Genomic DNA, 26,474 nt, shown 5'->3' with positions numbered 1-26,474 from the left:
TGGATTTCATCAGCTGGTAGGATGTCACTGGTGCCAAATATGAAAAATCACACTCTACAATCTTAACAAAATTAAAATACAAAAATTAGAATGATTTCTACTAAACAAGGTTACATTTTTGTTATCTATTTCTACAAAAGTGCAAGTAGTTCTTAAGCATACACAGCCTTGACCAATATATAAAAGCACAGTCTTTTAACTAGTAAATGGATGAATCTGGAAGTGGCAAACACCTTGTTGAGTGTCAAGACACGTCCTAAGCATCAGTGGTATTACTTTCACAAATAAACCCTAGTTGTTCTCAGGTAACACAAGATTCTAAGTTTACTGTTTGCCACATCTCATTCACCATCCATGCCCATGCCCTATGTTCCGAGTGATAGAGCACCGTTCGCTCGTGGTTTAGGCCTAGTGCAATGATGGGGTGGATAACATAAATGGTGGCATTACATATAGTAAGTACAAAAGAAGCGGCCACATTAATAGTAGGATCATAGGTAAAATTTACCAGAGTCCACCAATGTCGGCGATGGAGAGAGACGGGGAGACTGACTCGGTGATCAGAATCCGATTTTATTGTGGTATACAAACACTTATATACTATTTCAGGGAGACTAGTAATGTGTACTACAATGATTAGGTTAAAATCACATACACAAACTTATGCATATAACAACATCTCTTGCTTGCAAAGTTTAATGGGATTTTCTTTTTCCGGTAAACACATTTGATTTAATCTTCTTGCAATCTAGGTCTAATTTTCAAAGTTCCGTTTGCTTTTGCCAAGGCATCCTGTTATCAAATCTCTTATGTTAACCAGATCCAAAGTCCATCATCTGTCTTGTGTCCCTCAACATTCCAACACACCAAGATTGGAATTTCCTCTCGAAATCAATAGCATTGTCCCAAACAGCCTTTTGGACTTCAACCGGAAAACTGCGTTCACCTCCTTCCCTTATAATCAAAGCCACTGTTGCCTGCAACCATGACTGTGCTTGTGTACAGCTAAAAGTGAAAGAAACATTATCTTGAACCATACTAAGTGCATCTATTATTGATTTGGGGTCTTGGTCTTTTGCCTTTTCCCACTTTGGTAACACTTTTGAAACCTGCCACTGACTAGTTCCTAATGCCAATAAAGATGATTGTAGGGGCTGTTTTAGTTTTGTTAAATTATTTGTTGCAGTGGCCAGCTTATTCATTAATATTTCTGAATTGATTCAATTTAAAACTCCCAATCCTGTTCCTAATATCCCAGTCAGATCCTTTCTTATTCTGATCCCGAGGTATACCTGTCTTTGTAACCACATTGTCCAGCCCTCAAAGGATGTTCTTAGGAAAGAGGAGCAGGCTGGTTGGATTTCTGAGATGTTAATTTGCATTAGCAACTCAACACGTTTGAGAGACCATTCTGGATTAAACAACAGTTGTTGTTGGCCCGTATTCCATACTGCTTATGGGCCTGTTTCATAAACTTTAGGTTCAGGTTTGGTTCAGGGTTGGGCTGCTTGAGTGCTGGAGTGAGTTGTAAGGGGCCCTGCTGTTGTGGAAGGTACAGCATCTATTTTAAAATTTAGTACAAGGCCTTCATCAATTTTAGGGCCTTAACTGAAATCTGGGTTATCAGTCCAAAAACAACTAGCAAAAACGGCCAGTGTTAATGTTAAAATTATACCAGCACTCTAATTTACTTGGGCAGCCATGCCACCCTGAAAACACCTGGTTCTGCTGGGTTCCTGAACACCGGATGCCGCAGGCCTCTTTCCAGTGGCTACCTTCGGAAATTGTATCTAGCAGAATTCCAGTTACCTTTCCACATGTTGTTCCACCAATCATTTGGCATCCTACTTTAATTTCATCTCCTATGGTCCTTCGGAGTGTCCATTTTCCCTCTACCTTTTGCCATTCAGGCAATGTATACAGTTGGTCACCGTGCACAACTGCCAGTTTTCTATAAATGCTTCCATCCTCAACCCATACCAGTTGTGTAGTTGTTAGGGCTTCAGACCAAGGCCACTCATCCTTCTTTGTTATCATAAAGGCACACCGGGCACTTTCTAATTTTTGGATTATAATTTTGATTACAAACAAAACAATTTTCTCAATCAGATTTCTACAAGCTAAATTACTAAATATTCCCAACTGCAATATACTCATTTTGCTCGGGTGAGTTTTAACTTCAGTTCATTATCACCCGATGTTACTTTCTAAGGGGCTTCTGGGGCTTTATTCACTCGAGAGTGGTGGATCCAGGCACTCTGCTTCTTGATCTTAATTGCTGTGAAAGTAGTGAGAAGTACCTGGAATGGTCCTTCCCACTGTGGTTCCAAAGTCTTTTCTGTAAGAGACTTAGCATATACATAATCTCCAGGCTGTATGTTATGTACTGGTCCATCTAGCTCTCTGGTCCAAGTTCCAGCCACATTTTTCAATTTATCTGAGTTGCTTACTTAGGGCCACCATATAGGCAGCCAGTGTCACCTCCCCAATGTGGGTAGACATTCCTTTTTACACTCCATATGGTCTCTCATAAAGCATTTCAAATGGACTTAACCTTCCTTGGGCTTTAGGTTTAGTCCAAATCCGTAATAATGCCAGTGGGAGAGCTTGGGGCCAGGGTAAATTAGCTTCTTGCCCTAGCCTCACAATTTGCTGCTTAATCAAATGGTTCATTTTCTCCACCTGGTCACTCAACTGAGGGTGATATGGAGTATGAAGTTCCCAATCTATGCCTAGGTGGCAGCTAATTTGCTGCACTATTCTTGAAATAAAATGTGATCCTCTATCTGAGGATATTGTGGCTGGAACTCTGAAACATGGTATAATTTCTTTTAACAATACTCTGGTTACCTCCCGGGCTTTGGCAGTCCTGGTGGGGAAAGCTTCTGACCACCCTGAAAATATTTCTGTTAATACCAGCAAATACTGATACCCCCCTTTTACTGAGAGTACTGAAAAGTCAATTTGACACTGCTGTTTGGGTCCATAGCCCCTCTCAATTTGGCCAAGTTTTGGTTTGGGGGTGTTCTTGGGGTTAGTCTGGAGGCAAAGGTCACACTGCCGAGTCACTTGAGTGATAGTGGCATAAAAATTCCTGGCAACAATCCTTTCAGTTAGATAGTTGTTCAGGGCATCTATTCCACCATGTGTTTTCTGGTGTTCCTCTCTCACCAGTGACCACAATAAATGAGAAGGGATAACCAGCTTCATTTCTTCAGTAGTAGCCCATCCCTCTTGGTTATATGTTCCTTTCTGATCATTAATTAGCTTTCTGTATTTCTTATTATATTATGGCTTACCTTCAAGGGAGATTTGCCCATCTGGAATTAGGGCTCCTTCAGTGGTAATCTCACCTTTTGCTGCCTCCTTTGCCTCTCTGTCCACAAGCTCATTTCCTTCCTTCAATTCTGAGCTCACCTTCTGGTGTGCCTTAATGTGCATAATTTCTACCCTCTCAGGCAGCTGAACTGCTTCTAACAGTTGGGTTATCTTTTGTGAATGTTTGATGTTTTACCCCTGCAAGTTCAGCAGTCCCCTCTCTTTCCAAATGGCTCCATGTGCATGTACAACTCCAAATGCATATCTCAAGTCTGTGTAGATGTTTATCCTCTTTGCTTTTGCCATTTCTAAGGCATGGGTTAGGGCAATCATCTCGGCCTTTTATGCAGAGGTACTTGTTGGTAAGGGTCCAGATTCTATTACCTCTCTGCAGGTAGTCACTGCATATCCAGCATGTAATTTTCCACTGACGACATAGCTGTTCCTATCAGTGAACCAGGTCTCTGCATCATCCAAAGGAGTGTCTTTCAGGTCTGGGCAGCTGGAGTAAGTAGCTTCGATAGTCTCCAGGCAGTCATGGTGCACTGTTTCTCCTTGATTTCTGCTGAGAAAAGAAGCTGGATTGACAGTGTTAGTCACTACTATTTCTACATCATCTTGTTGTACCACGATGGCCTGGTATTTCAGGAACCTTTGTGGAGAAAGCCAGTGCCCACCCTTTACTTCCAGTACTGTGGACACTGTGTGAGAGACTAGTACAGTAATTTTCTGGCCCAGGGAAAATTTGCATGCTTCTTGGATATTTAGCTCAACTGTTGCTACAGCTCTGAGGCAACCCGGCCATCTCTTAGCCGCTGCATACAGTTGTTTGGAAAAGTAGGCAACTGCCCTTCGATATGGGCCCAGGTCCTAGGCTAGTATCCCCAGGGCAATCCCCTGTTTCTCATGGGAAAACAGAAAGAATGGTTTACTCATGTCTGGAAGTCCTTTAGCTGGAGCTGACATGAGAGCATTCTTAACTGGTGAAAGGCCCGTGTGGCTTCCTTTGTCCACTGGAGGTCTCTCTTTCCATTTGTAATGAGTCCATACAGAGGTTTTATGAGTAGACCATATTTATAAATCCATAAGTGACACCATCCTGTCATTCCCAAAAAGGTTCGTTCGCAGTTCTTTTATTGTCTGAAGTCTCAGGATCTGGCATATTGCTTCCTTGCAATCTTGCCCCAAAGTCTGCTGTCCAGCACTAACCTTATAACCCAGGTAGATGACTTTATGCTTTACCACTTGAGCCTTTTTCTTTGATACTCTGTACCCTTGGAGTCCTAAAAAATTTAAGACGCTTCCTGTCCAGGCTACACACACCTCTTCTTGTCCGGGTGGCTATTAGGAGTTCATCCACATACTGCAATAGCCTTCCTTCTTCTGGTAGAGCTTCCCAGGACTCTAGGTCTTTTGCAAGTTGTTCTCCAAGCAGAGTGGGAGAGTTTTTAAATCCCTGAAGCAACACCATCCATGTGAGCTGAGTTTTGCTCCCACTTTTAGGGCTTTCCCATTCGAATGAAAAGATTTTCTGTCTGGCTTTGTGGATAGGGAGGCAAAAGAAGTCATCTTTCAAATCTAAAACAGTAAACCAAGTTAGCTCTGGTGTTAAGCAGGTTAGCAAAGTATCTGGATTGGCTACCACAGGATGTAGATCTTCTGTTATCTTGTTGACAGCCCTTAGATCCTGTACTACCCAATATGACATATCAGGCTTTCAAACAAGTAAAATGGGAGTACTGAAATCAGATTGGCATTCTTTCAACAATCCTAATTGCATAAAGATCTCAATACTGGACTGATCCCTTCCCTATCTTCCTTTTTCAGGGGGTACTGTTTAATTCTAACCAGTTGTTTCCCTTCCTCAAGTTTAATTAATATAGGAGGGGCAGTTTTCGCACTCCCTGGTACATTGGAAGCCCATACTCCGGGAAACACTTGGCTTATTATTTCTTCACTAATTTCCTCCTCAGGTTCAACAGTTGTTAGTATTAAACTTTTGGCCATTTACCTCCAGAGTAACCACCCCACTTTTGAATGTAATGGTTGCCTCTAATTGTTCCAATAAGTCTCTCCCTAAAAGTGCCTTTGGAGAGTTGGGTATATATAAAAACTTGTGAATGCCCCATTGTTTCCCAAGCTTATACTTTAGTGGCCTGCAAAAATATGCCTTTTCAGATTGACCAGTTGCCCCTTGTACCACAACGTAATCATTCCCCACAGGTACTAAAGCTTTATTTAGAACTGAATATGTCGGTCCTGTGTCAACCAAAAATTCCACCTTTTTCCCTTCTTCCCCCAGCCTCATTTATATAACCAGTGAATCCACTGGGGTGGTATCCCCTAGTCCTCCTCAGTCCTCTTTCACATGGGCCACCACCACCCCCTTTTCCTGATGGTCATCTGGCCTCTGCTCTGGGCATTGGTTTTTCCAATGACCAGTTCTCCTGCAAATTGCACACTGGTCTCTGCCCAACCAAGGTAGGCCTTGCCTGTGTGGTCCCTGTCTGCGTTTCCCCTTCTCTTCTTCCCCTACTATTACCCCTAGTTTTTTCATTCCCTGCTTGTATCCTACTTCCCGATTACTGAAGACCCAGGGTCTAACTATGTGTGACAGCGCATTGCACCTCTTAAGCAGTCTAGGAAATCAGACGGAGTCTCGGAAGGCCCCTGTTTGATAGCATACAAAGCCGATCAGTTTATGGTCTTCGGGATCACCTTCTCCATTCCTTTTGCTATCCAATCCTGATAAGTGTCTAATTTTTTCAATTCTGCTGATATGTTTCAATCCCATTTTGGATCTTGGAGAGGGAGGAATTCCTTTATGTCCAGATGTTGGGTTTTATAAAAATCCTCTGCCAGACCTCCTGCCATTTTCAAAACCAGCTGCTTCTATGTTTCAGTTAAAGCATCCAGCAATAACTGGATATCGCTCCAATCTGGGTTATGCTGCTTGATGATATACTGCAAGCATTTGGCAGTAATCACCAGATCACTGCAATAATTCTTAGCAACCCTTTCCCATGCCTCCAAATCAATAGTGGAGAATGGTACCTTAACCATTACTTTTCCTCCTTCTGGTCCCACTGCCTCTCGCAAAGGAGCTTGCAGTACTTGCCTCCTAGTCCTGGATGAAACCAGACTGCCAGGAGGGGAATGGGTTTGAGTGGATGTTCCTTCCAAGCCTGTGTCCTCCTCTCTTTTAGTGGGAGAGTCCGTCTCCTCCTCCTTCTCCCGTCTCCTAGGGGGAGCCTTTAACAAATCTATTACATCTTGTTCTTGAGCTGTAGGATGATAAACCTTATCTTATTTTGTGCATCGCTGCCCTATACTGCATGCTGAACAAGATTGCTTCAGTTGTCCTCTCTTGGCCCTGTTTTCCCTTTCAAGGGCTAATACCGGTGGGTCAGGGGGAGCTCTGATCCCAAAATCCTCTGCCATTCAGGGTGATTTCAGAGGGAGAAGAACATATCTGTGTAAGAAACCTCATCCCATTTGCTTTCCCATCTTAAGAACAGCATTAACTGTATTATAATCAAAAGTTCCAGTAGGTGGCCACTTCGTTCCATTCTCCAACTTATACAAAGGCCACCATTGGCTACAATATTTCATTAATTTTTTTTTATTTTCTGTACCTCCTCTGCCAGCAACTTCTTTCAAATGTGCCAAAATGAACCCTAATGGACTGGCTCTGGAAACCTCTTTACTCTGACTAGTTCCCATTATCTCCTTCTTCGCTTCTTATCTCGCTTCCACCCACCCAAACCTCTCTTCACAGGTTCTCACAGTCTTTTTCCAGTTCTCTTCCCACACAACCCAAGTCTCAGGTATTAAATGTGACTTCCCACACACAAGCTTTACAATTTTGGGTTCAAAATCAATTCAGTTAGAACACTGTGCCCATTTGCACTGGGCACACTCACTTTGCCACCTTGCAGAAAAACAGTACTAGCGCCCTGCACAAATCCTACACTGCAACAATACCCACACAAGATGCCAACCTCCTGATGTACCAAGAGTTCCAGAGAAATGCCCACAGAGGCAGGCTATTCCATTTATCCCCTCTTGGATTCCTAAATTCTCTACTGCAGGCTGTTCCTAGTCCAAAGCTATTAAATTGCCAGCAGAGGTCCATTATAATCCTTCTAAATAGACTCCTTTGTTTCCTCTATCTATCCAGTGATTTACTGGGTTCACAAACTCCCAAAGATCAAGCCCAAACCACTGGTGTAAAGGGATCCTTACAGTTCATCTAGCCATGGTTAAAACATGAACAAATCACCACACTTAAACACAATATGCTCTTCTCCACTTGCCTCACTTTTTCCCCGCCCCACGCCAGCTGAGTTGCCAAAGGAGGTACCTTTTGGTCATTCCCACCACACAACCAAAATCACAAAGCCACTCACACAGCTAAAAGCCATTCACACAGCTAAATAGCACACAATAGCAGTAAATAGCAGCAATAAAACAAAGATTCACTCCACCCACTCCAGGGTCCCTAGCAGCCACTCTATCGATTAGCGAATCTCTCCACCAGCCACACTACCAGCTGGTGGCTGCTTGCAAGCCCCAAACTTTTACTTACACAGAGACTGAGCTGTGTGCTAAACGTCTCTAAGGAGCTTACCAGCAGCCCTTTGGCTCAGCCAAGCGTACGACTTACAGACCCCCCCCCCCTTAGATTCAATACATACTATTTTATCCTAGCCCTGCTTAGCCCCCCCTGCTTTGTATAATTAGCTTATCAGTCCTTCTGCACTTGTGCAGTGCTCTCTGGTGGTCGTTTGGTGGTCTCAAGAGAAAGAAAAACGAGTCTTCATCACTGTGGCTTTTTCACCTTTTCTTCCTGGCGCATGCTCTTTAGTCTCTTGGCTGGAGCCCCAACTATAGTGCTGGTCTAATCTGGTTTTAGGGTCTGAGGAGCCTTTCTTATCTCCAGCAGCTTGCAGACTCTCACATTCTCTCTACCTTGTTTGGGGAAGAGACTCTCCTCATCAGAAAATCCTTGCATTCCTTTTGTCCATCTTCACAGGCCTTTGCAAGCACAGCAAGTTTACAAGCTAAGCAAGTTAAGCAACATACATAGTCTAAAACAGCTATCCTAAATCCAAAATTCATTTCTAACCTAAATTCATTTCTAACCTTCATATCCCAAGTCTTCCCCACATTTGAACTTTTTACCTCTCTTTTCAGTGCATACCTGGTGCTTTTTGTTTTTCAGTCTACCTTGTTTTTAGCTAATTTTGCAGATTGCAAGTTCCTTGAAAACTTGCTATCTTGCTCTTGATGGTGCCTGTTACCTCAATCACTCTGCTATCTTGCTTGCCCTGCTATCTCGCCTCCTGTACCTGCACATTGTTATAGATGAGTAATGTAATAGTTGGCTCTCACAATTAAGAGATAGATATTATGTGGATGTTAAAATGTATAGTAATGTTATGGTAATATGTCCTCCTATAGTCGTCTTTCCCTCCCCCTTGTAATAACCTTAGTAGTCAGGACATTTGGAGAGGGCCAGCTTATTACCAGGAGGTGCAGCATAACAACATCTGACCTCCAATGAAGATGTAAGAAAGTAATCTCCACCAGTAGTTGGCAGAGAAGGAGTTGACTGACAAAACTATAGGAGGGTCTAAGGGTATAAAAGGCAGAGCATCCATTTTGTAGATGAGCACATGGCTGATAGTCATGGAGGCTCCCAGGGCTGTAATTTTTCCTTATTTGGTTTTTTTGTTGTATTTTTTTTTTTTAAGATTTAATGAACCTTTGAAATTTTAAAAGTGATCAGTTGTTTCTCACAACATCTTGTTACAATATTACTTGTGGTTAACCTTTTGTTAGTACCACTTAGGTTTCACCTATCTGTATTGGATTCAGTGGCCAGGTTTTGGTAACGGGGGGGGGGGGGGCTACAAGGGGTGGTGTGAAAAATTAGGTTCACACCTGTAAAATTTAAAAGTTTAATAAAGGGCAATAGGAGACAAAGAAAACAAAGCAAAGATTTACAGCTGGGTGCTTGGCATTCTGCCAAGAGCACACCTGCTATTTTGGAGATGCCTTTTAAATACCTTGCCTATTGCATCAGCCATTGCATATTCATAAACAATCATGCATATTTAAATTTCCCCCCAAACTAGTTTACATGTCCCAAGAACTGTTTAGCATGGCTCTTCATGGGTATTTCTTGGCTGAGGTTTTGGTCCATTCTTGTTATCACTTCCAGTTTGGGCTTTGGTCCATATTTTCTACAGATGGTGGGTGCTGATAATTGGCATGTCAGTAGCAGAGGTCTCCATCACATGTTCATTGAATGTTATCCCAACCAAGCAGGCATTTTAACACAAGCATACTATATCACCCATTTCACTACTAAGTTTAGTTAACAACAGAAATTTTAAAAAAACCTGCTATATCTTTATAGCAAAGTTACTTTAACACTATACACATAGCATCCATTTTAATATTTGTAAAAAGCCAGTATAAGAATATGTATTTACAACAATCTCCTCCTCTTCTTTTTTATAAATAAATCTTTGGCTTGAGCAGTAATTCTTGTTTTCTAACCTCCATTATTGGCTCATTTTTTTTCTCAAATCAATTTTGCTTCTTCAAAGGGGTCTTCCATATTGTTTCTTTAACACCACAATCTTTTGAGTCGTTCCTGATGTAGCAAATTTTGGGTCCATAGGCATTGTTACCACTGGCATGCCCTGGACTACGCTGGTGATTAGCCGAATAAAACAGGGGATCAAGAAAGGAAGAAATATCAAACCAGCTGTAGCACATAAAAGGAAGAAGCCTAGCTTCTTCCACCATTCTATCCCAAATACGTTATCCCACCAGCTAGTTTTGAACATTGATTCCCACTTTTGAACCAGTGCATGGGCTAGTTTTCTGATATTCTTGGCTATATCCAGGATGGCATCCCCCTTGTCATCTATTTTCAAACAACAATCTGATGTATTAAATTTTCCACAAACACCCCCTTCTTCAGCTAATAAATAAAGTCAACCTATTCTGATACACTGCAGCACTGCAGCTCTTGTTTGGCTTTGTTGCCTTGATATTAATTCCATTGCCCGAGCAGTTCTGTTAGTTATTATTTCTACAACTGCGTGGAGTCTTATAATACAATTCAGCATATAAATTGGGGTTTGATATCCCCAACTCCCATCTTGTGCCCAGGTGGCTGGCCCATATGTTTCCACTATGCATTCAGGGGGCCATTCCTCATCTCCCCATTTTTGGAATCCTCCAATCAATTGTCTTTTATTTATTTTTAGATCCTCATAAATTTGCACTCCTAATTGATCTCCACTTGGTCCTGATAAAAGAAAAAATCCTGGCTGCATAATTCCCGAAGTGCAACACCCTCTCCAACTAGAGAGGAGTCTTGGGTATGCTCTCCTTCCACATATCCAAAATAAGCCATCTGGTGCTTTCCAATAGTAATTTTTCTGTTGATTTATATTCTCCCAAAATTTGGATATTTCTGGGATCCCCAAATAAGGATTTTTGCCAGTATCATTACATTGAAAAAGTCCAATTTTGTTAATATATTTACAATTTCTCTTTTTCATTTCTCCTCGAGTCCAATACTGAGTTGGTTCCTCTGGGATCCACCACGTAAAAGTTCCATTGCTAACTTTATATCTCTTACAGGGAGTATTTCCTACTTCATTTATAGAATATTAATCCCAATATTTCCGGGTGGGACGTGCCTGGCCGTGTCTGACCCTTGCTGCTGGACCAAAGGCGGCAGCTGTGGTGTTTCCCCTCAGAGATACCTTTGGCCAGCTGGATGCTGCAGCTAGGCACTCGGAACAAATCCAGGCATAGTAGGAACTCAGTTTACCTCTGGTGGAAAAGGTTCAGGCGACGGTGAAGAGAAAGGAGAGGATTCTATCATAGAGTTTTAATCCAGAGTTTTATTTCAGGATGGTAGACCTCTGAATCTTGTAACAGCTCCCAATAGAATGGCAACTGCATGGTCTCGTCTCCTTTTAAGCCCCGGGGACAGGGGGAGGGGAAGGGACAGGTGAGGGCCAACCAGGTGGGAGGAGGGGAAGGCTCAAGGGATATAGACGCTTGGACAGGCCAATGAGCCCAGACCTGAGGGGCATCTTTTGAACTTCTGCCAACCACACGACGCCCTTGCTGGAATGTTAAGATTGATGGACAGCTCTTAGCAGGAGGGCAAAGGGGGAGGGGAAAGGTTGACACATCTGAGATGGCATCACACTGCAACATTCATTAAGAAAATTTTTCTCAGTGCACCAGAGACATTCTTCCCCTATCACTGTTGAACTTAGAATCCACCCTTCTAGTCGGTTTTCCTCGCTTGTATTTGTCTGGTTCCACTTAAGGAATTCAACCGGGCCTAAGCTACTGCCTTTCCATAGCCATTCCTCTGTCATCAAAGCCCTTCCACAGACCCAACAGTTATATTAAGTTCCTTATTTATTCTTGCCCCCAATTCCACAAACAGATTTTTCCCCAGTCTCAAGATTTCTATTTCCTCTTCTAATTGCTGTTTAAGTTTCATATACAAATCTTGATGTGGGGTTGACAAAGAGTTTGATTGTTGTGTTGGCTTTGCCTTTTTGTTTACTAATTGTTCTTTTACCAAATCTTGGACTCTACCCTTAAGGACACATGTGAAAGAAACCCATCTCTCTCCTTTGGACATTCATTTCCCAACCTATTACCACTTGTTCCTAAATTTTCCGCAATCCAGGATTTTTTCCCATTTTGCATACAGGTGACGCTGTTGAGTCAGGGACGGATGAAATTACTCCATGGTTCAGAAGGTGAAAAAGAGAGATCCTTTATTAAGAGGTAATGTCCTTTTATAACCAGGATCGCTAAGGTGAAATCTGATTGGCCTCAAAGTAAAAACCTTTCACACTATTGGTGAACTATGAATAGCACACTCTGAAGGTGCATATCTATAAACAACATGAACAGAAAGAGAGATAATAATTGTTTTCATTCTTCCTCTCTAAGTTTCTCAGGCCTGAAGCCTGGGAGAATTCTCTTTGACTGAACTGAGAATCTCCACAATTCCCCCTTTTCATTTAAAGAGGGAGCTGTCATTTGTAAGTCCTCTGCAGGACCCCCTGCAGGAAGGAGAACAAACACAGCTCAAGAAGTTTGTCAACTGTCAATCAAAACTTCTAATCAGACATTGGATCAGAATGGTCAAAGAGATCTCTAACTTATATTATAAATTCTAAGAAATGAGTTACCAACTCTAGTATAGTAACAAACCATTGTCAGTCTGCCAAAGGACTGGCAGTTTGACTTTTCAAAACCCATTTCCCAGTGTGAGCAGGTGCCCACATGGCAAAAAAGAAGGTATTAATAAACACATGCACATGCCCAAATCAGCCAAATTTGGCAAAATGAGTAACATCTGTTTGCCACAGCTGCAAACCTTTAGGCCTCTGGGATTATCCCAGCCAGTAAGGTGCAGCAGGTCAAGCCTTGGTTGGCTTTCATTGAAATTGCTTTTTGCAGGGTGTGTGCACTTTGATAGAAGAATCATGCAAGGCTTTGGGCCTATGCAGTCATGTCCTGAATGAACAACTTGAGTGATAAAATTGAACTCAGGTCCAAATTGCAGCCTCAAAGTTTTCAAAACAATTGAGTAGAATTGACCAAATTCAGAAACACTTGAGAAAAATGCTGGAAAGCCATGGCAACAGCCCTTAATACAACCAGGCTGAACCTAAGTTGTGATGTTCCAGTGCTCTGAGCCATCTATGAAGACGATGCCTTTTTTTTTTAATTTTTAATTTTTTTTTTTTTCCAGAAAGTAGCGGGCCAAGAAGCCAGGGGCCAGTGGGGGGCCCCGGCCCTGGCCACGGCGGGCTGCAGTGATTTCTCCGTCGAGCCCACACATGTTTGGTCTGTTGTTTTCCCCCAACTCCCCATGCCAAAACGCGGAGTGAGGATTGCAGGAGTAGCTGAAGGGATGGACTCCCTGACAAAATGTCTCCTCCTCCTCCCCCCACTCCCTCCAGGACCACTGGTCCGTGTTGGCAAATGGAAAGGGGAAGTTTTTCTGGGAATATCAAATTTAATCCTGAATTTGGGGTTCTTGGCACCACCCACGTCTGCCCAGGACAAGCGGGTGATCCGCGCCTCCCTCCCCCACGATACGAGTGATTGTTGCCCAGTTCCCTGATTCGCGGCCCCACCCCCATCCCCCCGGGGCAGGAGACCAGCGGCAGCATTCTCGGAAACCGTCTCTCCCGCCTCGCAGACGGGGGCAGGGGGGGGCGGCCGAGGTGCCCCGAGCCCCGGGGGGAGCCCCATAGGGCGAGGGCACCTCCTGTCCAACAGAGAGAGAGAGTTGGTCTCAGGAAAATGTTGGTCCCCAGAAAAGCACTGAGTTTCAGAGTTCTCAGTTTTTCGGCACCGGCAGAGAGCAGCTGCGCGGCGCCTCCGCTGCAGAACAGGCTGGTGTCTCCATTCGCTGTCTCCGCCTCAGGAGAGCACAGCTCGGGACAGTCCGAGGAAGGGGGAAGGGAGACTGGATTGAAAGAGACTGGGCTGGTTGCAGGCTCCGACTCAGACGGCGAAGCGGAGCACGGAGCTGCTGCAGGCGTCGGAGCTGCTGCAACAGTCTATACCGGCACAGCGGCGGCGGGCCAGCCAGCGGCTCGGGGAGGCAGGCCGGCGGGGGGGGCACAGACGCACGAACAAGCGCTGCAGAGGTTTCTGTCAGACCCGGCGGGGGCGGCGGTGGCAGCCTCAGCGGTGGCGGCCTCAGCCTTCCGGAGCAGAGGTGGGGTCAGCCGGCGGCCGCAGCAGGACAGCCCGTGGCGGAAGCAAGCCCACCAGTCCATGTTGGGCAGGGGATGCCGGAAATGCCGGCGAGTGCAAAGGCACCGTCTCCCGCGGTGTGGGGAGAGCTGGGGCCATCGCAGGCGAAAAGCATGTTGGCTTTGCCACTGTTCTGTTCCCCGGGATCTTGCCTCGAAGGGCTTTAGAAATGCGTCTCCAGGTAGGACCCAGAGCAAACGCGAATACATTTTCCCTGGGAATCTCTTCACACAGACAATCGCCTATGTCTTCCCAAGTTCTCGGACTCAGTGCAGTGCCCAGATCTGCCGGGAACGCGTGGTCTCTGACCCATCCCAGCAGATCGCACAGCGTTTCGTCTGAAACAGCGATCCCCATGGGAGGTATAAAAGCTCTCCACACGGTCAGAACCTGTTGTTCTTCTGTAGAAAGTTGGTTCCCCCTGGTGAAAAATGCATGTATTTTATGATTGGCTTTTCGCAAATATTAAAATGAATATTATATGTGTTGTGGTAGAAAGTAATGCTGTATTAGTTTTCTTAAGTACTGTGTTAAATATAGTTTTAGGTTATAAAAATTGTTAAAATAGAAACGATGCTATGTAGGATACTTTTTTTAAAAAGAAAGGACTCGCAGCGAGATAGCAGCCACAGGACACCTAAATCTTTTAGAGAAGAAGAATTTATGGCCCTCTTATCAGAAGAAACGAACTTCTTCCCGCCTCGAAGGCGCTGTTAGGATTCGGAGGAAGAAGTTGACGATGACCAGACAGAATCCTGTATTTGAATGGAATTTATGCATCATGTATGAAGTGTATGAATATGCAACAGGCTATTGTTTTTAAGGGTTAATCCTTTGTTAGCGGGGGTCCTTTTTCGGGCTCGTGCTGCCCAGAAAAACGTACCCGGACGTCCGTAACTCTTTGTCTTTATTGTCTCATATTGTCCTAATTCAACTTGTCCAAGTTATCATTACTCTAATTGTATTACTATTTTTATAACCATTTTATTACTATTAAACTTTAAAAAATTTTTAAAAATAAGTGATTGGCGTTTTTAACAATTTGGTAGCAGAGGATGGTTAACACCTCGCTGCCGGTGCTTTAGGAGAGTCAGAGTGGGGAAGGCGCGCCCTGCCCTCTTTGGCAGCCTCGCTCTGTCTCCTCTGAAGTGACCGACAGACGCAGGTTACGATCTGTGGACAAAAGGAGGCAATAAAACAAAGAGAAGGGAAAAAGGCTCCCTACAACCGCGGTAATTGGCCCCCTAAGACTAGTAGTGCGCACGAAGAACCTGGGAAGGAAAAAGGATTGGTAAGTATTTCTCGGGGGGGCAGGTACAGGGGGATGAATATGTGTGAATGAGAGGCGGGCTGGTTGTCCCAGACCTGCCAAGTGAGTGCGGAAGTCTCCCATGCTGCGTTTCTGTCTTCTCGCGAGAAAAGCAGCCAGTAAAGAGACGAAGCGAGTGATAAGAGAGTGAAAGAATCCCCCGGGGTTACTGGGACTGGGTCTCAGGGAGGGGTTGGACCCCTTGGAGGTAGGGAGCAAGGTTTCCTAGCCCAATCCACTAGGAAACAAGACAGGAGGGGCCCCTAAAAACCTGCTGGGTTGAGGGATTTATATTCCAAGAGCATCCAAGAGCAGGGTTGAGCAGAATTCTGTCGGAGTGAGGATATGCCCGAGAACACTCAGGGTGGGACAACACAGCTAGATTGAGGGAAAAATTTTTGCCCAACAGGATCCAGGGTTGAACAACACAGCCAGATTGAGGGATAAAAAATGCCCAAGAATATCCAGGGTTGGACAACACAGCAAAACAAATTAAATGCCCAAGAGCATCTGTAGTTGTATCACACCGCTGGGTTGAGGGACAGAAAATGCCCAAGAGCATCTGGGGTTGAACAGCACAGCTGGACTGAGGGAAAAATACCCAAAAGCATCTGGGGTTGGACAACACGGCAGGACTGAGGGAAAATTGCCCAAGAGCATCTGAGGTTGGACAACACAGCTGGGTTGAGGGATATCCGATAGCACCGGGACTGGCCAGTAACACCTAAACTTGTAATAGGTGATGTGAAAGTAAAAGGTTGTTGTTTTGTGGTGTGCGAGAGTGAGTCACACACAAAGTCAGCCTCAACTTCCCGGGCGGGTGGGAAGGGGGAGGCAGCGGTAAGAGGAGTGAGTGACCCGCAACACCAGGCTATTGTTCCCGGGTAGGTGGGAACTTTTGGGCCGAAGGGTATGACTGACCTGCACACCAGGCTATTGTTCCCAGGTAGGTGGGAGCTTTTGGGCCGAAGAGAGTGAGTGACCTGCAAACCAAGCTAGTGTTCCCCGGGTGTGTGAGGGGGCTGTAGCTGAAGAGTGTGAGTGACATGCAGGCAGCCTCACAGGTGAATGGGCACCAGAGGCAACCAGAGTCAGGGCCCTTCCAGGAGGCCCGGAGATACTGAGACCTAGAGGCCAACCCCAGGGCGAGGGGGGCCACAGGGACCCATGATTTTCTGGCGACAGAGATCCACTTTGTGTCTTGAGAGTGTGAAGGAATGTGTGAAAGTGAATGAGAAATAAAAGTGAGCGAATGTAGATGAATGAAAGTATAGGTAATGTGGATTGTGCATTTTAAGCCTTACCATATCTCCTTGGAGGGAAGTGTATTGAAAAGCAGTGTGAGAAAAAGGGGGGTTTATTTGAGTGTAAGTAGTTGAAGGAAAAGTGGTATTTAAGTTGTTAGTAAAAAGTGGAAAATAGAAGCAGGGGAAAAATAAATAGAATATTGAGAAATGGGGCAGAAATCCAGTAAGGTGTATACGGGAAAGAAAAGTGGGAAAAAATTACCAACAGAAATACCCCAAGATAGCCCTTTGGGAGTTATGTTAGCAAACAGAAATACAACTCCTTGCAAAATACAGGGTATGTAGATGTTGATGAGAAAAAAACATGCAAACTTGTGAATTACATACCCTAAAAGGAGCAGTAGAATATTTAACACAAAAGAAAGGAGTTATATATTGATTCAAGGTATGCCTTTAGAGTAGCACATACCTTAAGAAAAATTTTAAAAGAGAGATTATTTAATTCAAGAGGAAAAGGATTAGTACATGAGTAACTTAGAGTTTTTAGAGGCATTAAAATTACCTAAGAGAGGTAGCTATAGTACATATTAAGGGACACCAAAAGGTAAAGACCCCGGAAATAAGGGGAAATAATGTGGCGGATCAAGAAGCTAAAGATGCAGCAGAAAATAGAGCTGAAAGAGTTAATATTAAATCCAAATGAGGAAAAATTGGAAATTCCAAAGTTTAGGGAAGCAAAAAAAGGGGAATTAAAACAAGACAGGTGGGGAACAAGATAAATCGGGGAAATAGAAACCTCTTGATGAAAGACAATTAGATAATAAAATGCTTACTAGGGAATAGCAGAGGACATGTATCAAAAAGCCCAGAGGGATACTCGGGCTTTGTGTGATCGGTTTTTTTAAGGAACTATGGGTGCATTGGGATTTTTGGAGTAGAAAAACAAGTAACTGAAAGATGTATAATTTGCCAAAGGATAAATAAAAGGGGTGATGAGAAAAACAACATGAGAAGGTCATGAGTTAACTCGTCGACCATTTCAAAGTAACCAAGCAGAAGTTTGGATTTGTTAAGCTCTGGATTTATTTGTAAAAACCGTTTAATCCAGAAGAAAAAGAGTATACCACATGCTGGGGAGGGGGGAGGTTGTAAGAAAATAACATTTTTGAAAAGCAATTAATGAAAAAAACAGGGAAAGTATAAAGCTGGGAACAAAAATATTACCTCATCCATTCCCGTCTGTTCCCCCACTCGTTCGCAGCTGCACCACCCCCCCAGCCCCTGTGCCCGCTCCGGCACAGTCCGTCTGTCCCAGTACATCTGTCCCATCCCCAGCTGCCCTGCAGCCGGGGTCAGTCGCCTGCTTTGTGTCTGCCGGATCAGCCATGTGGGGACTATCCACACTCCAGCTCGGTCTGCACCGGAACAGCCCCTCGGGCGATCCCGGCTGCAGACCCCGCCTTTGGAGGACCCAGACCCTGAGCTGTGCCGAGTCCCCCGTCCTGCTCTGAGCTCCGTTCCCTTGGTAACCACAGCTCCGGCTGCTCAGGGGAACTCTCTAAAGGAATCACCTTATCGAAACACTAAAAGTTCAGTTAAAAGAAAGCCATCTCCTGATTCTTCCTAAAAATATGGGAGAAAGGCTATAGAAGATAAAAATCCAAAAAGAATGGGAAAAAGGGATTAGTCTATTTCCATTAAGAGGGGTTCTCATAGGAAGGGACAGACCAGAGTTTGTAAATGTTCCTTTGACTTCGTCTGAGGTCTGAAATTTTAAGAAATAAATAAAAGGGATATTTAGAGGATTCCATAGGCATAGCTGAACAATTAGACCAATTTTTAGGTCCAAACATTTATACTTGAGAAGAGCTGTGGTCTGTAATGAAAATAATATTTTTTTCTCAAGAAGAAAGGTAATTAATCAGAGCAACTGAAATAAAAGCTTAGGAAAAAGATAATCCACGGGGACCCCCAGAGAAGACAAAATGTCAACTGTACCTCCTAAATAAAGTTAAAATATTGAGGAGGGGAGTAAACACATGAATAATTATCGTAATTACATAACCAAGGGAATAAATGAGACAACATATCAAAGGCGAAATGCAAAAACAAAAGGTTTTTGAGGGACAGCTTTTAGAGGAGAAAGAAGAAACTCCAACTAAATAGATAAACAAACTTAAGAAAAATAGGAAAATGGTCCAAGTAAGCGGAAGATCTGAAAATCTTTAAAGAGATGGGCACATAGGAGGAATAGGGAGGTCATAAGCTCTAATTTTTTTTGGGGGGGGACAAATACCATCTGGAGCCTGTGATAACTTTAAAAGTGGGTCCCCAAGAAGAAGAATTAGAATTTGTAATAGACACAGGGGCAGAGAGAACCTGCCTATTATATGTTCCAAAAGTTATAGTGTGAGCAAACATATAGTGAAAGTAACAGAAGCAAAAAGAGAAAGTTTTACATTTCTGGTCATTAAAGATGTGGTAATTGAGAGAAGAAACTAGAATTTGGATGGGAGATGTCTTATTGGTCCCAGGGGCAGGTAGCAATTTATTAGGAAGAGTCTTACAAGTGCAATTAAGAATAGGAGTTATATCAGAAAATGGGAAAATGACAGCTAGGGTTTTAAAATTAGGCCAAGAAGATGAAGAAAAAAAAAAATCAACAAAGAAGTTTGGGCTGGAGAAGGAAATAGGAGAGGATTAAATATCAACCCCATAAGGGTTACAATTGAGGGAGAAGATTGTCCCATACGTGTAGGTCAGTATCCTGTATCTTTAGAAGGACAGGAAGGTTTGAAGCCAGTAATAGAAGGACTAATAAAGGATGGGGCATTAGAACCTTGTATGTCTCCTCATAATATCCCTATTCCCCCAGTAAAGTCTGAGGGGAGTTATAGACTAGTACAAGATTTAAGGGAAGTTAATAAAAGAACTCAGACTCACTACCCAGTGGTAAAATATCTTAGACACTTAATAATAAAAGTAGCTGGAAACCCAACCATGAGAAAATTGCAAGAATTTTATTCCTTCTCCCTCCCTCTTCAAAGAGGGAGATCAGAAAATTACCTAGATTCTTGAAATATTATAGATTATAGATTGAGGGGTACACACAGGTAGCAAAATTTGTGTATGAAAAAATTGACAGAAGGAGATGATATAAAACGGACCAAGGAAGATATTGTTAAATTAAAAGAGTTAAGTTAAAACTAGCCTAAGTACTAGCTTTAAGCTTACCCTCGTTTGAAAAATCCTTTATCATTTATACATAAATACAGAGGAGTGAAGGAGAGTAAAAAATATCTAGTAGCTTATATATCAAAAGATGTTAGACCCAGTAAGCCACAGCTAGCCAGTATGTATTTAAGTTATAACAGCTACTGCAATCCTAGTAAAAGAAAGTTGTAAGCTTACTTTTAGAAGTAAATTAGTTAAGTTCACCTCGTACCGTCTGAGGTGTGTTGAATCAAAAAAAAAAAAAAAAACCCCAAAAAAACCCAAAAACAGGTAAGAAGAAAAGAAAGAGAGAAGTTGAAGTAGGGAGGTGGTTAGCAAACTCTGAGATGTTAGAATGTGGAGTGATGACATCTTGGTGCTAGAAGAGAGCAGGAGTGTGAATGCAGGTTTTTTGCATGAAAGGCAGGGAAGTGTCTTAACACATGGTTGTTAGGAGGTTATTCAATGCCAAACTGGGGTCCAGAAAGGGTTTAGCAGGACGGACCCTCCTTGAAGAGAAAAGAGGATAAGTTGACTAGAGAAAGAAAAAGAATGTCAGGAGCACCTGAGGACGCCAAGTTTGGGGTTGTCAAGGTTGGGAGGTGTCTGACCTCTCCCTACGAGCGGCGGGGTCTTGGGGACTGCGGCAGGGACCGATCCATGGAGGTGACCCGGCGGCGGTGCTGGCAGCAGAGGACACAGGTTTGCCGGCCAGGAGTGGGCTGGCTCTGTGGCGGAACTGCCGGGGGGGGGGGGGGGGGGCTCCCAGACTGTCGGGGTCCCGAGTCGAGGATGGCAACATCGGCCCCGGTAAGTGGGCCGAGAGAGAGAGAGAAGGAAAGAGAAAGACAGAGAAGAAGAGAGAGAGAGGGGGCAAAAGACACCCAAGGCATACCCCCAGGGTCCCCATGCCCGTGGCTGTTCTCCACTGCTCCATCCCTGCAGCGAAGTGGCAACACCGGGGGAAGGGCAAAGAACAGCATTGACAGCAAGGCTGTGAAGAGAGGGGGAGGGGGCTAGAACTAGAAGATAAAATCAAAGCAGAGATTGATGACTCTCCAAACCTCACAAAGTAGGTTGTTTTTCTTAAGTAAGAAGTTTATTTTTAGTTTTTTTCTTCTGTGTGTTTTGTTTGCTGTTAAAAAGAAGTTGATTTTTTTTCTGAAGAATGGGTTTGTAAGGCTAAAACAATTAAATGCTGCCCAAAAAGTAAAAAGCAATAGATGTGATACATCTCGTGTTGAAATTGGTCTGGCTTTTCTTATTTAACTAACTCTAACTCACAGAAAGAAGAATTTGCCTCTGCAGCTATTAGCACAGCTGGATAGAAGAAGAAGAGGCTGCTGTGGAGAAAGCTTTTAGCTAAACCCAGAAAGTTTGGAAGAAAAGCGAATGGTAGAAGTTAATGCAGTATTGTCTTTCTTTTATTACTATGCTATTAAAGAGTCCTTTCCAGGTACTACTGAAGCAACAATCAGAATCACGGAAGGAGGGTGAATTCAGGCCAGCAGAATCAAAAGACTTGTGAAGAAACCTGAGGAATGGACTATCACATTTAAACCGGGTGATACTGAACTGACTTTCCAATGGGGACTGAGTGGTAATAGTTTGGAAAAACCCAAATGATCCAAGAGATGTACAAAGAATAACACCTAATTAAGAAGTAAGACAATGCTTGTGTCACTGGTTTCAAGCACTGCCTGAGTAAAACATCTCCTTTGGGGAGGAATACTTCAGATAGAAAGATCAAGACTGTTTTTGTTTTCTGACCTTAGCCTGTGAATTGTACAGGGGAGAAGGGGAGTTACCATTTCCATTAGTAAACTTTATTTGATTCATTCCAATATTGGACATGCTAGCTGGGTTATAAGTAAATGCTTGAATTGTGGGAATAATTAGTATTGTGGTTCACAAAATTTATGCTCTTATTGCAAGAAGTGTAAAAGTAATAATTTAGTTTTGTAGATGGGAATTATTAGTGCCTGTTGAATGAGAGATACCTGAGGAATGGTGGGAGACAGTTAAAGGGGGTCAAAAACAATTTGCCTGGAAAATAGTTAAGAGAAAGTGACAAGGAAATAGAGGGCAAGACCAGATTGGCCTCTGTATTTCGCCACCGAGAAGATCAAATGTACCTGCTGTGGGTTGCAACCTCACAGGCATGGGAGGTGGGAGTATAAGCCATACTGGACCTCTGTTATTCCTGTTTCTGGCACTCATTTGTCATCTTTTCCCTTTTGGGATACCAGCAAGATTGTGTCACAAATGCTACAGAAAGCATCACATGGAAAGAAACCAAAGTTCCTCTTTTATTACACACACCAATGTCAACAGCCACTGTTATAACCCATCCAAATTAAGAACCTGTAGGCAAAAAGGAGAAAATTATTGGATTACAAGAAATTTAGGAAAAAGTGGTAATAGATTTGGAATTGAATGTCCAAAAGGAGAGAGATGGATTTGTTTTACATTTAATCGTGAAGAGACAGTTCAAGATTTGGTAAAAAAACCAAATAGTAAATGAAAAGGTAAAACCATCACAGCAATTTAACTCTGTATTGACCCCAAATTATCTATTGAGTCATATTACAAGACTCCAAGCAGTTATAGAAATGATAGCAAATAAAGCCGCCCAGGCATTAGAGTTAATATCAAGTCAGCTAATCCAAACAAAACCTGTAGTGTATCAGAATAGGTTGGCTTTAGTCTATTTATTGGCAAAAGAAGGGGGTGTTTCTGGAAAGTTTAATATATCAGATTGTTGAAGACTGATGACCACAGAAAAGTCATTCTAGCAAAAGCAAAAGAAATCAAAGAAGAAAAAAAAATATATATGCATATAATAACCCAGGTACCGGACCAAAATAATTAGAAAACAATGTTAAAACCTAGCTGGTGGGGTAATGTATTAGAAGAAATTAAGATCATCATGTGTTACACCTGTTTTTATATCTCTTCCTTGTGTAATCCCCTGTTTTATTTTGCCAGCATAGTCCAGAAGATGCAAGTAGATAAGAAATATTGCTCAAGCCAAATGATTTACAAAGAATAAGAGTGAAGATTGTGAAAAATGCATGTATTTTATGATTGGCTCTTCACAAATATTAAAATGAATATTATATGTGTTGTGTTAGAAAGTAATGCTGTATTAGTTCTCTTAAGTACTGTGTTAAATATAGTTTTAGCTTATAAAAATTGTTAAAATAGAAACGATGCTATGTAGGATACTTTTTTTTAAAAAGAAAGGACTCGCAGCAAGATAGCAGCCACAGGACACCTAAATCTTTCAGAGAAGAAGGATTTATGGCCCTCTTATCAGAATAAATGAACTTCTTCCTGCCTCGAAGGCGCTGTTAGGATTTGGAGGAAGAAGTTGACGATGACCAGACAGAATCCTGTATTTGAATGGAATTTATGCATCATGTATGAGGTGTATGAATATGCAACAGGCTATTGTTTTTAAGGTTTAATCCTTTGTTAGCGGGGGTCCTTTTTTGGGCTCGTGCTGCCCAGAAAAAGGTACCCGGACGTCCGTAACTCTTTGTCTCATATTGTCTCATCTTGTCCTAATTCAACTTGTCCAAATTATTATTACTCTAATTGTATTACTATTTTTATAACCATTTTATTACTATTAAACTTTTAAAAATTTTTTAAAACAAGTTATTGGCATTTTTAACACCCTTATTAAGGAAACCTGTCCCTCAGCAAGCATCCACTTCAAGGGACAGTCTGCTGTGTTGGGAAACCATCCCCACTCAGTCCTCGGCCTCCCAGGGGCGACCCCGCGGTACGAACAGGAGCAAGTCTTCTCAGGAAGACACGGGATAAGTCAGCGTTTCCTCCCTTGAGAGGGCAATGGTGTCCGACCGGGGTCTCCAGACCCCTCGTGTTCAGCCTCAGCTGCAAACCCCTCCGATTCGTCAGTCTTGGGTCTTCAGCCTAGGCTGTGATCACGTCAGGGTCCACCAGATGACGCTGTTGAGTCAGGGATGGATGAAATGACTCCATGGTTCAGAAGGCGAAAAAGAGATACTTTATTAAGGGTAGCATCCTTTTACAACCAAGATTGCTAAGGTGAAATCTGATTGGTCTCAAAGTAAAAACCTTTCACACTGTTGGTGAACTATGAATAGCTCATTCTGAAGATACATATCTGTAAACAACATGAACAGAAAGCGAGATAATAATTGTTTTCATTCTTCCTCTCTAAGTTTCTCAGGCCTGAAGCCTGGGAGAATTCTCTTTGACTGAACTGAGAATCTCCACATACAGGTACCTAATTTGGATGGGTTATAACAGTGACTGTTGACATGGGTATGAGAAATAAAAAAGAAACCTTGGTTTCTTTCCATGTAAAACTTTCAGTAGCATTTGTGATACAATTTTGCTGGTATCCTGAAAGGGTGTCCTGGTTTAGGGCAAATTTGGGAGAAAACTTCCAAAAGGGGGCCCCTCCAGAAAGCAAACCCACACGGGCCCTTCCCCCAACTGGTTCGGGAAGGATTCCTCTGAGAGAAGTGGAAAGAACCTGTTTATTTAACAGGCACAGCACCCCCCAGCACACAAAATGAACAATACCAGATGACAGCACTCTTTCACCACTCTGAAAAAAGATGAAAAATTCAGAAAGTCTCTCTTGGGGGTGGTCGCTCTGTTATCAGTCCCTCCGGTGCTGGGGATAGCTGCTGCAGCCACAGGGTGCAAACTCTCGGTGTTTCCCAGGTCCCAGTCCAGAGCAGGTTTGAGTAGGTCCAAAAAAAGGGAAAGGAGAAACAGTCCAGGAAAAATTTGGACTCCTTAGCTAAACTAACTAATGAGCAGAAGCAAAAAGAAAGAGCAAAGCAGGAGCAAAGCAGAAGCAAGAGCAAAGTGAAAAGCCAAGCAAAAAGCAAAAGCAGCACTATGTACTGCCTTGTCTGTGTGTCCCGCCAGCCATGGGGGAGCAGCTGATAGCAAAACCAAAAGAAAACATTCACTCTTCAGAGCCAGTCTGGAAGGCATAGAACATAATATCCAGCATAAACAGAACACAGGAATGGGGATACAAGCATCATAGCGTCACCCTAGAACAATCTTGCCTATCTCTATACAATATGGCAAAGAAGATCTAATCAATATTTTGTTTCTTATATAGCTTTGTTAGTATCAGTAGTCATTATTATACTGCTTTGTGGTATTCCATGCATAATGAAATCGGTGACCCACTTGATAGAAAATACAGTGAAAAGGGTCTGCCTGGTGCAAGAAGAAGAAGAAGGGGGAATTGAAGCAATGTATCTGAACAACTTAGACTACAGTGTGCATCAGCCATTTAGCTTGTAACTGTTCTTATCGGAATTTTTCAGGGCTCTCTGGAATTCATCAAGGTTTCTAAGACATAAACTATGCTAAAATAAGAAATAAGAAGCTAAGAAACTGAATTCCCAGACCACAAGAAGATGATAACAGAGAACTGTGTGCCACCTGGACTGTAACCGATCACATATTCTGAGAAGTGCATGCAAAATGTGTGGACAAGCAAAGGCACCAATAAGAAATGCATGATCAGTGTGTGCAGTAGAGTTAGAATGTATAAATAAGTGCATAATGTAAACAATAAATTGTGGAAGTTTGCAGGGGTTCCAGGACGAGGGAAGAGATGAGAATGTTGACTCCATGTTTCAGAAGGCTGATTTATTATTTTATTATATATATTATATTAAAAGTAAATGATATATTAAAACTATACTAAAAGAATAGAAGAAAGGATTTCATCAGAAGGCTTGCAAAGAAAGAAGTGGAATGGAATGATAACAAAAGCTTGTGACTCTCAGAGAGTCCAAGACAGCTGTACTGTGATTGGCCATTAATTAGAAACAATCAACACGGACCAATCAAAGATCCCCTTGTTGCATTCCACAGCAGCAGATAATTATTGTTTACATTTTGTTTCTGAGGCCTCTCAGCTTCTCAGGAGAAAAAATCCTAAGGAAAGGATTTTTCATGAAATGTGTCTGTGACAATAAATGGCTTCTGCTTAATCGTATTGGTTAGTTGTCCGGGAGTCCTGAATTTACCCCAGTGGGCCCACACGGTCCCTGGCCTGGAAACCCTGCACAACTGGGCCCATCCTGCCGGGCGCCCCTGCACTTGGCAAAAGCCATCCCAGTCACTGCTGGCAGCTCTCTTGCTGTCCACGGCCCTTCACCACCTACGCGGTGCCCTGGTCTCACGGCTTTATGCTGGTGGGTTTTATAGGGGAGCCGCTGCAGATTCCGCACCCCAGTCTGGGGACACTCGTAAACCACCGTGGTGTGTCGGGGAAACCCCGCCTGCCTACTCCCCCATGGTCCCTGCTTGGAAAACTGTGTGCACTCAGTTCTCTCCAAGCAGTGGTCCCGCCGGCGCTGGCCCCTTGCCCCTGGGTACCCTGCCACCGGGTCAGCCTGTTGGGCTCCATCGCTTGGCATCCCCGAACCACTGCAGGCAAATGCGTGTGCATATAGTTTCTCACCAGCTACAGGTCTCCTGCCTCCCTTTCCCTTGCCTGGAAGACTCCATATAGCCCTTTG

This window comes from Agelaius phoeniceus, chromosome W (assembly GCF_051311805.1).
Source record: "Agelaius phoeniceus isolate bAgePho1 chromosome W, bAgePho1.hap1, whole genome shotgun sequence".
NCBI lineage: Eukaryota > Metazoa > Chordata > Aves > Passeriformes > Icteridae > Agelaius > Agelaius phoeniceus.
The sequence above is the reverse complement of the archived record's forward strand: the minus strand, read 5'-3'. Positions refer to the sequence as shown.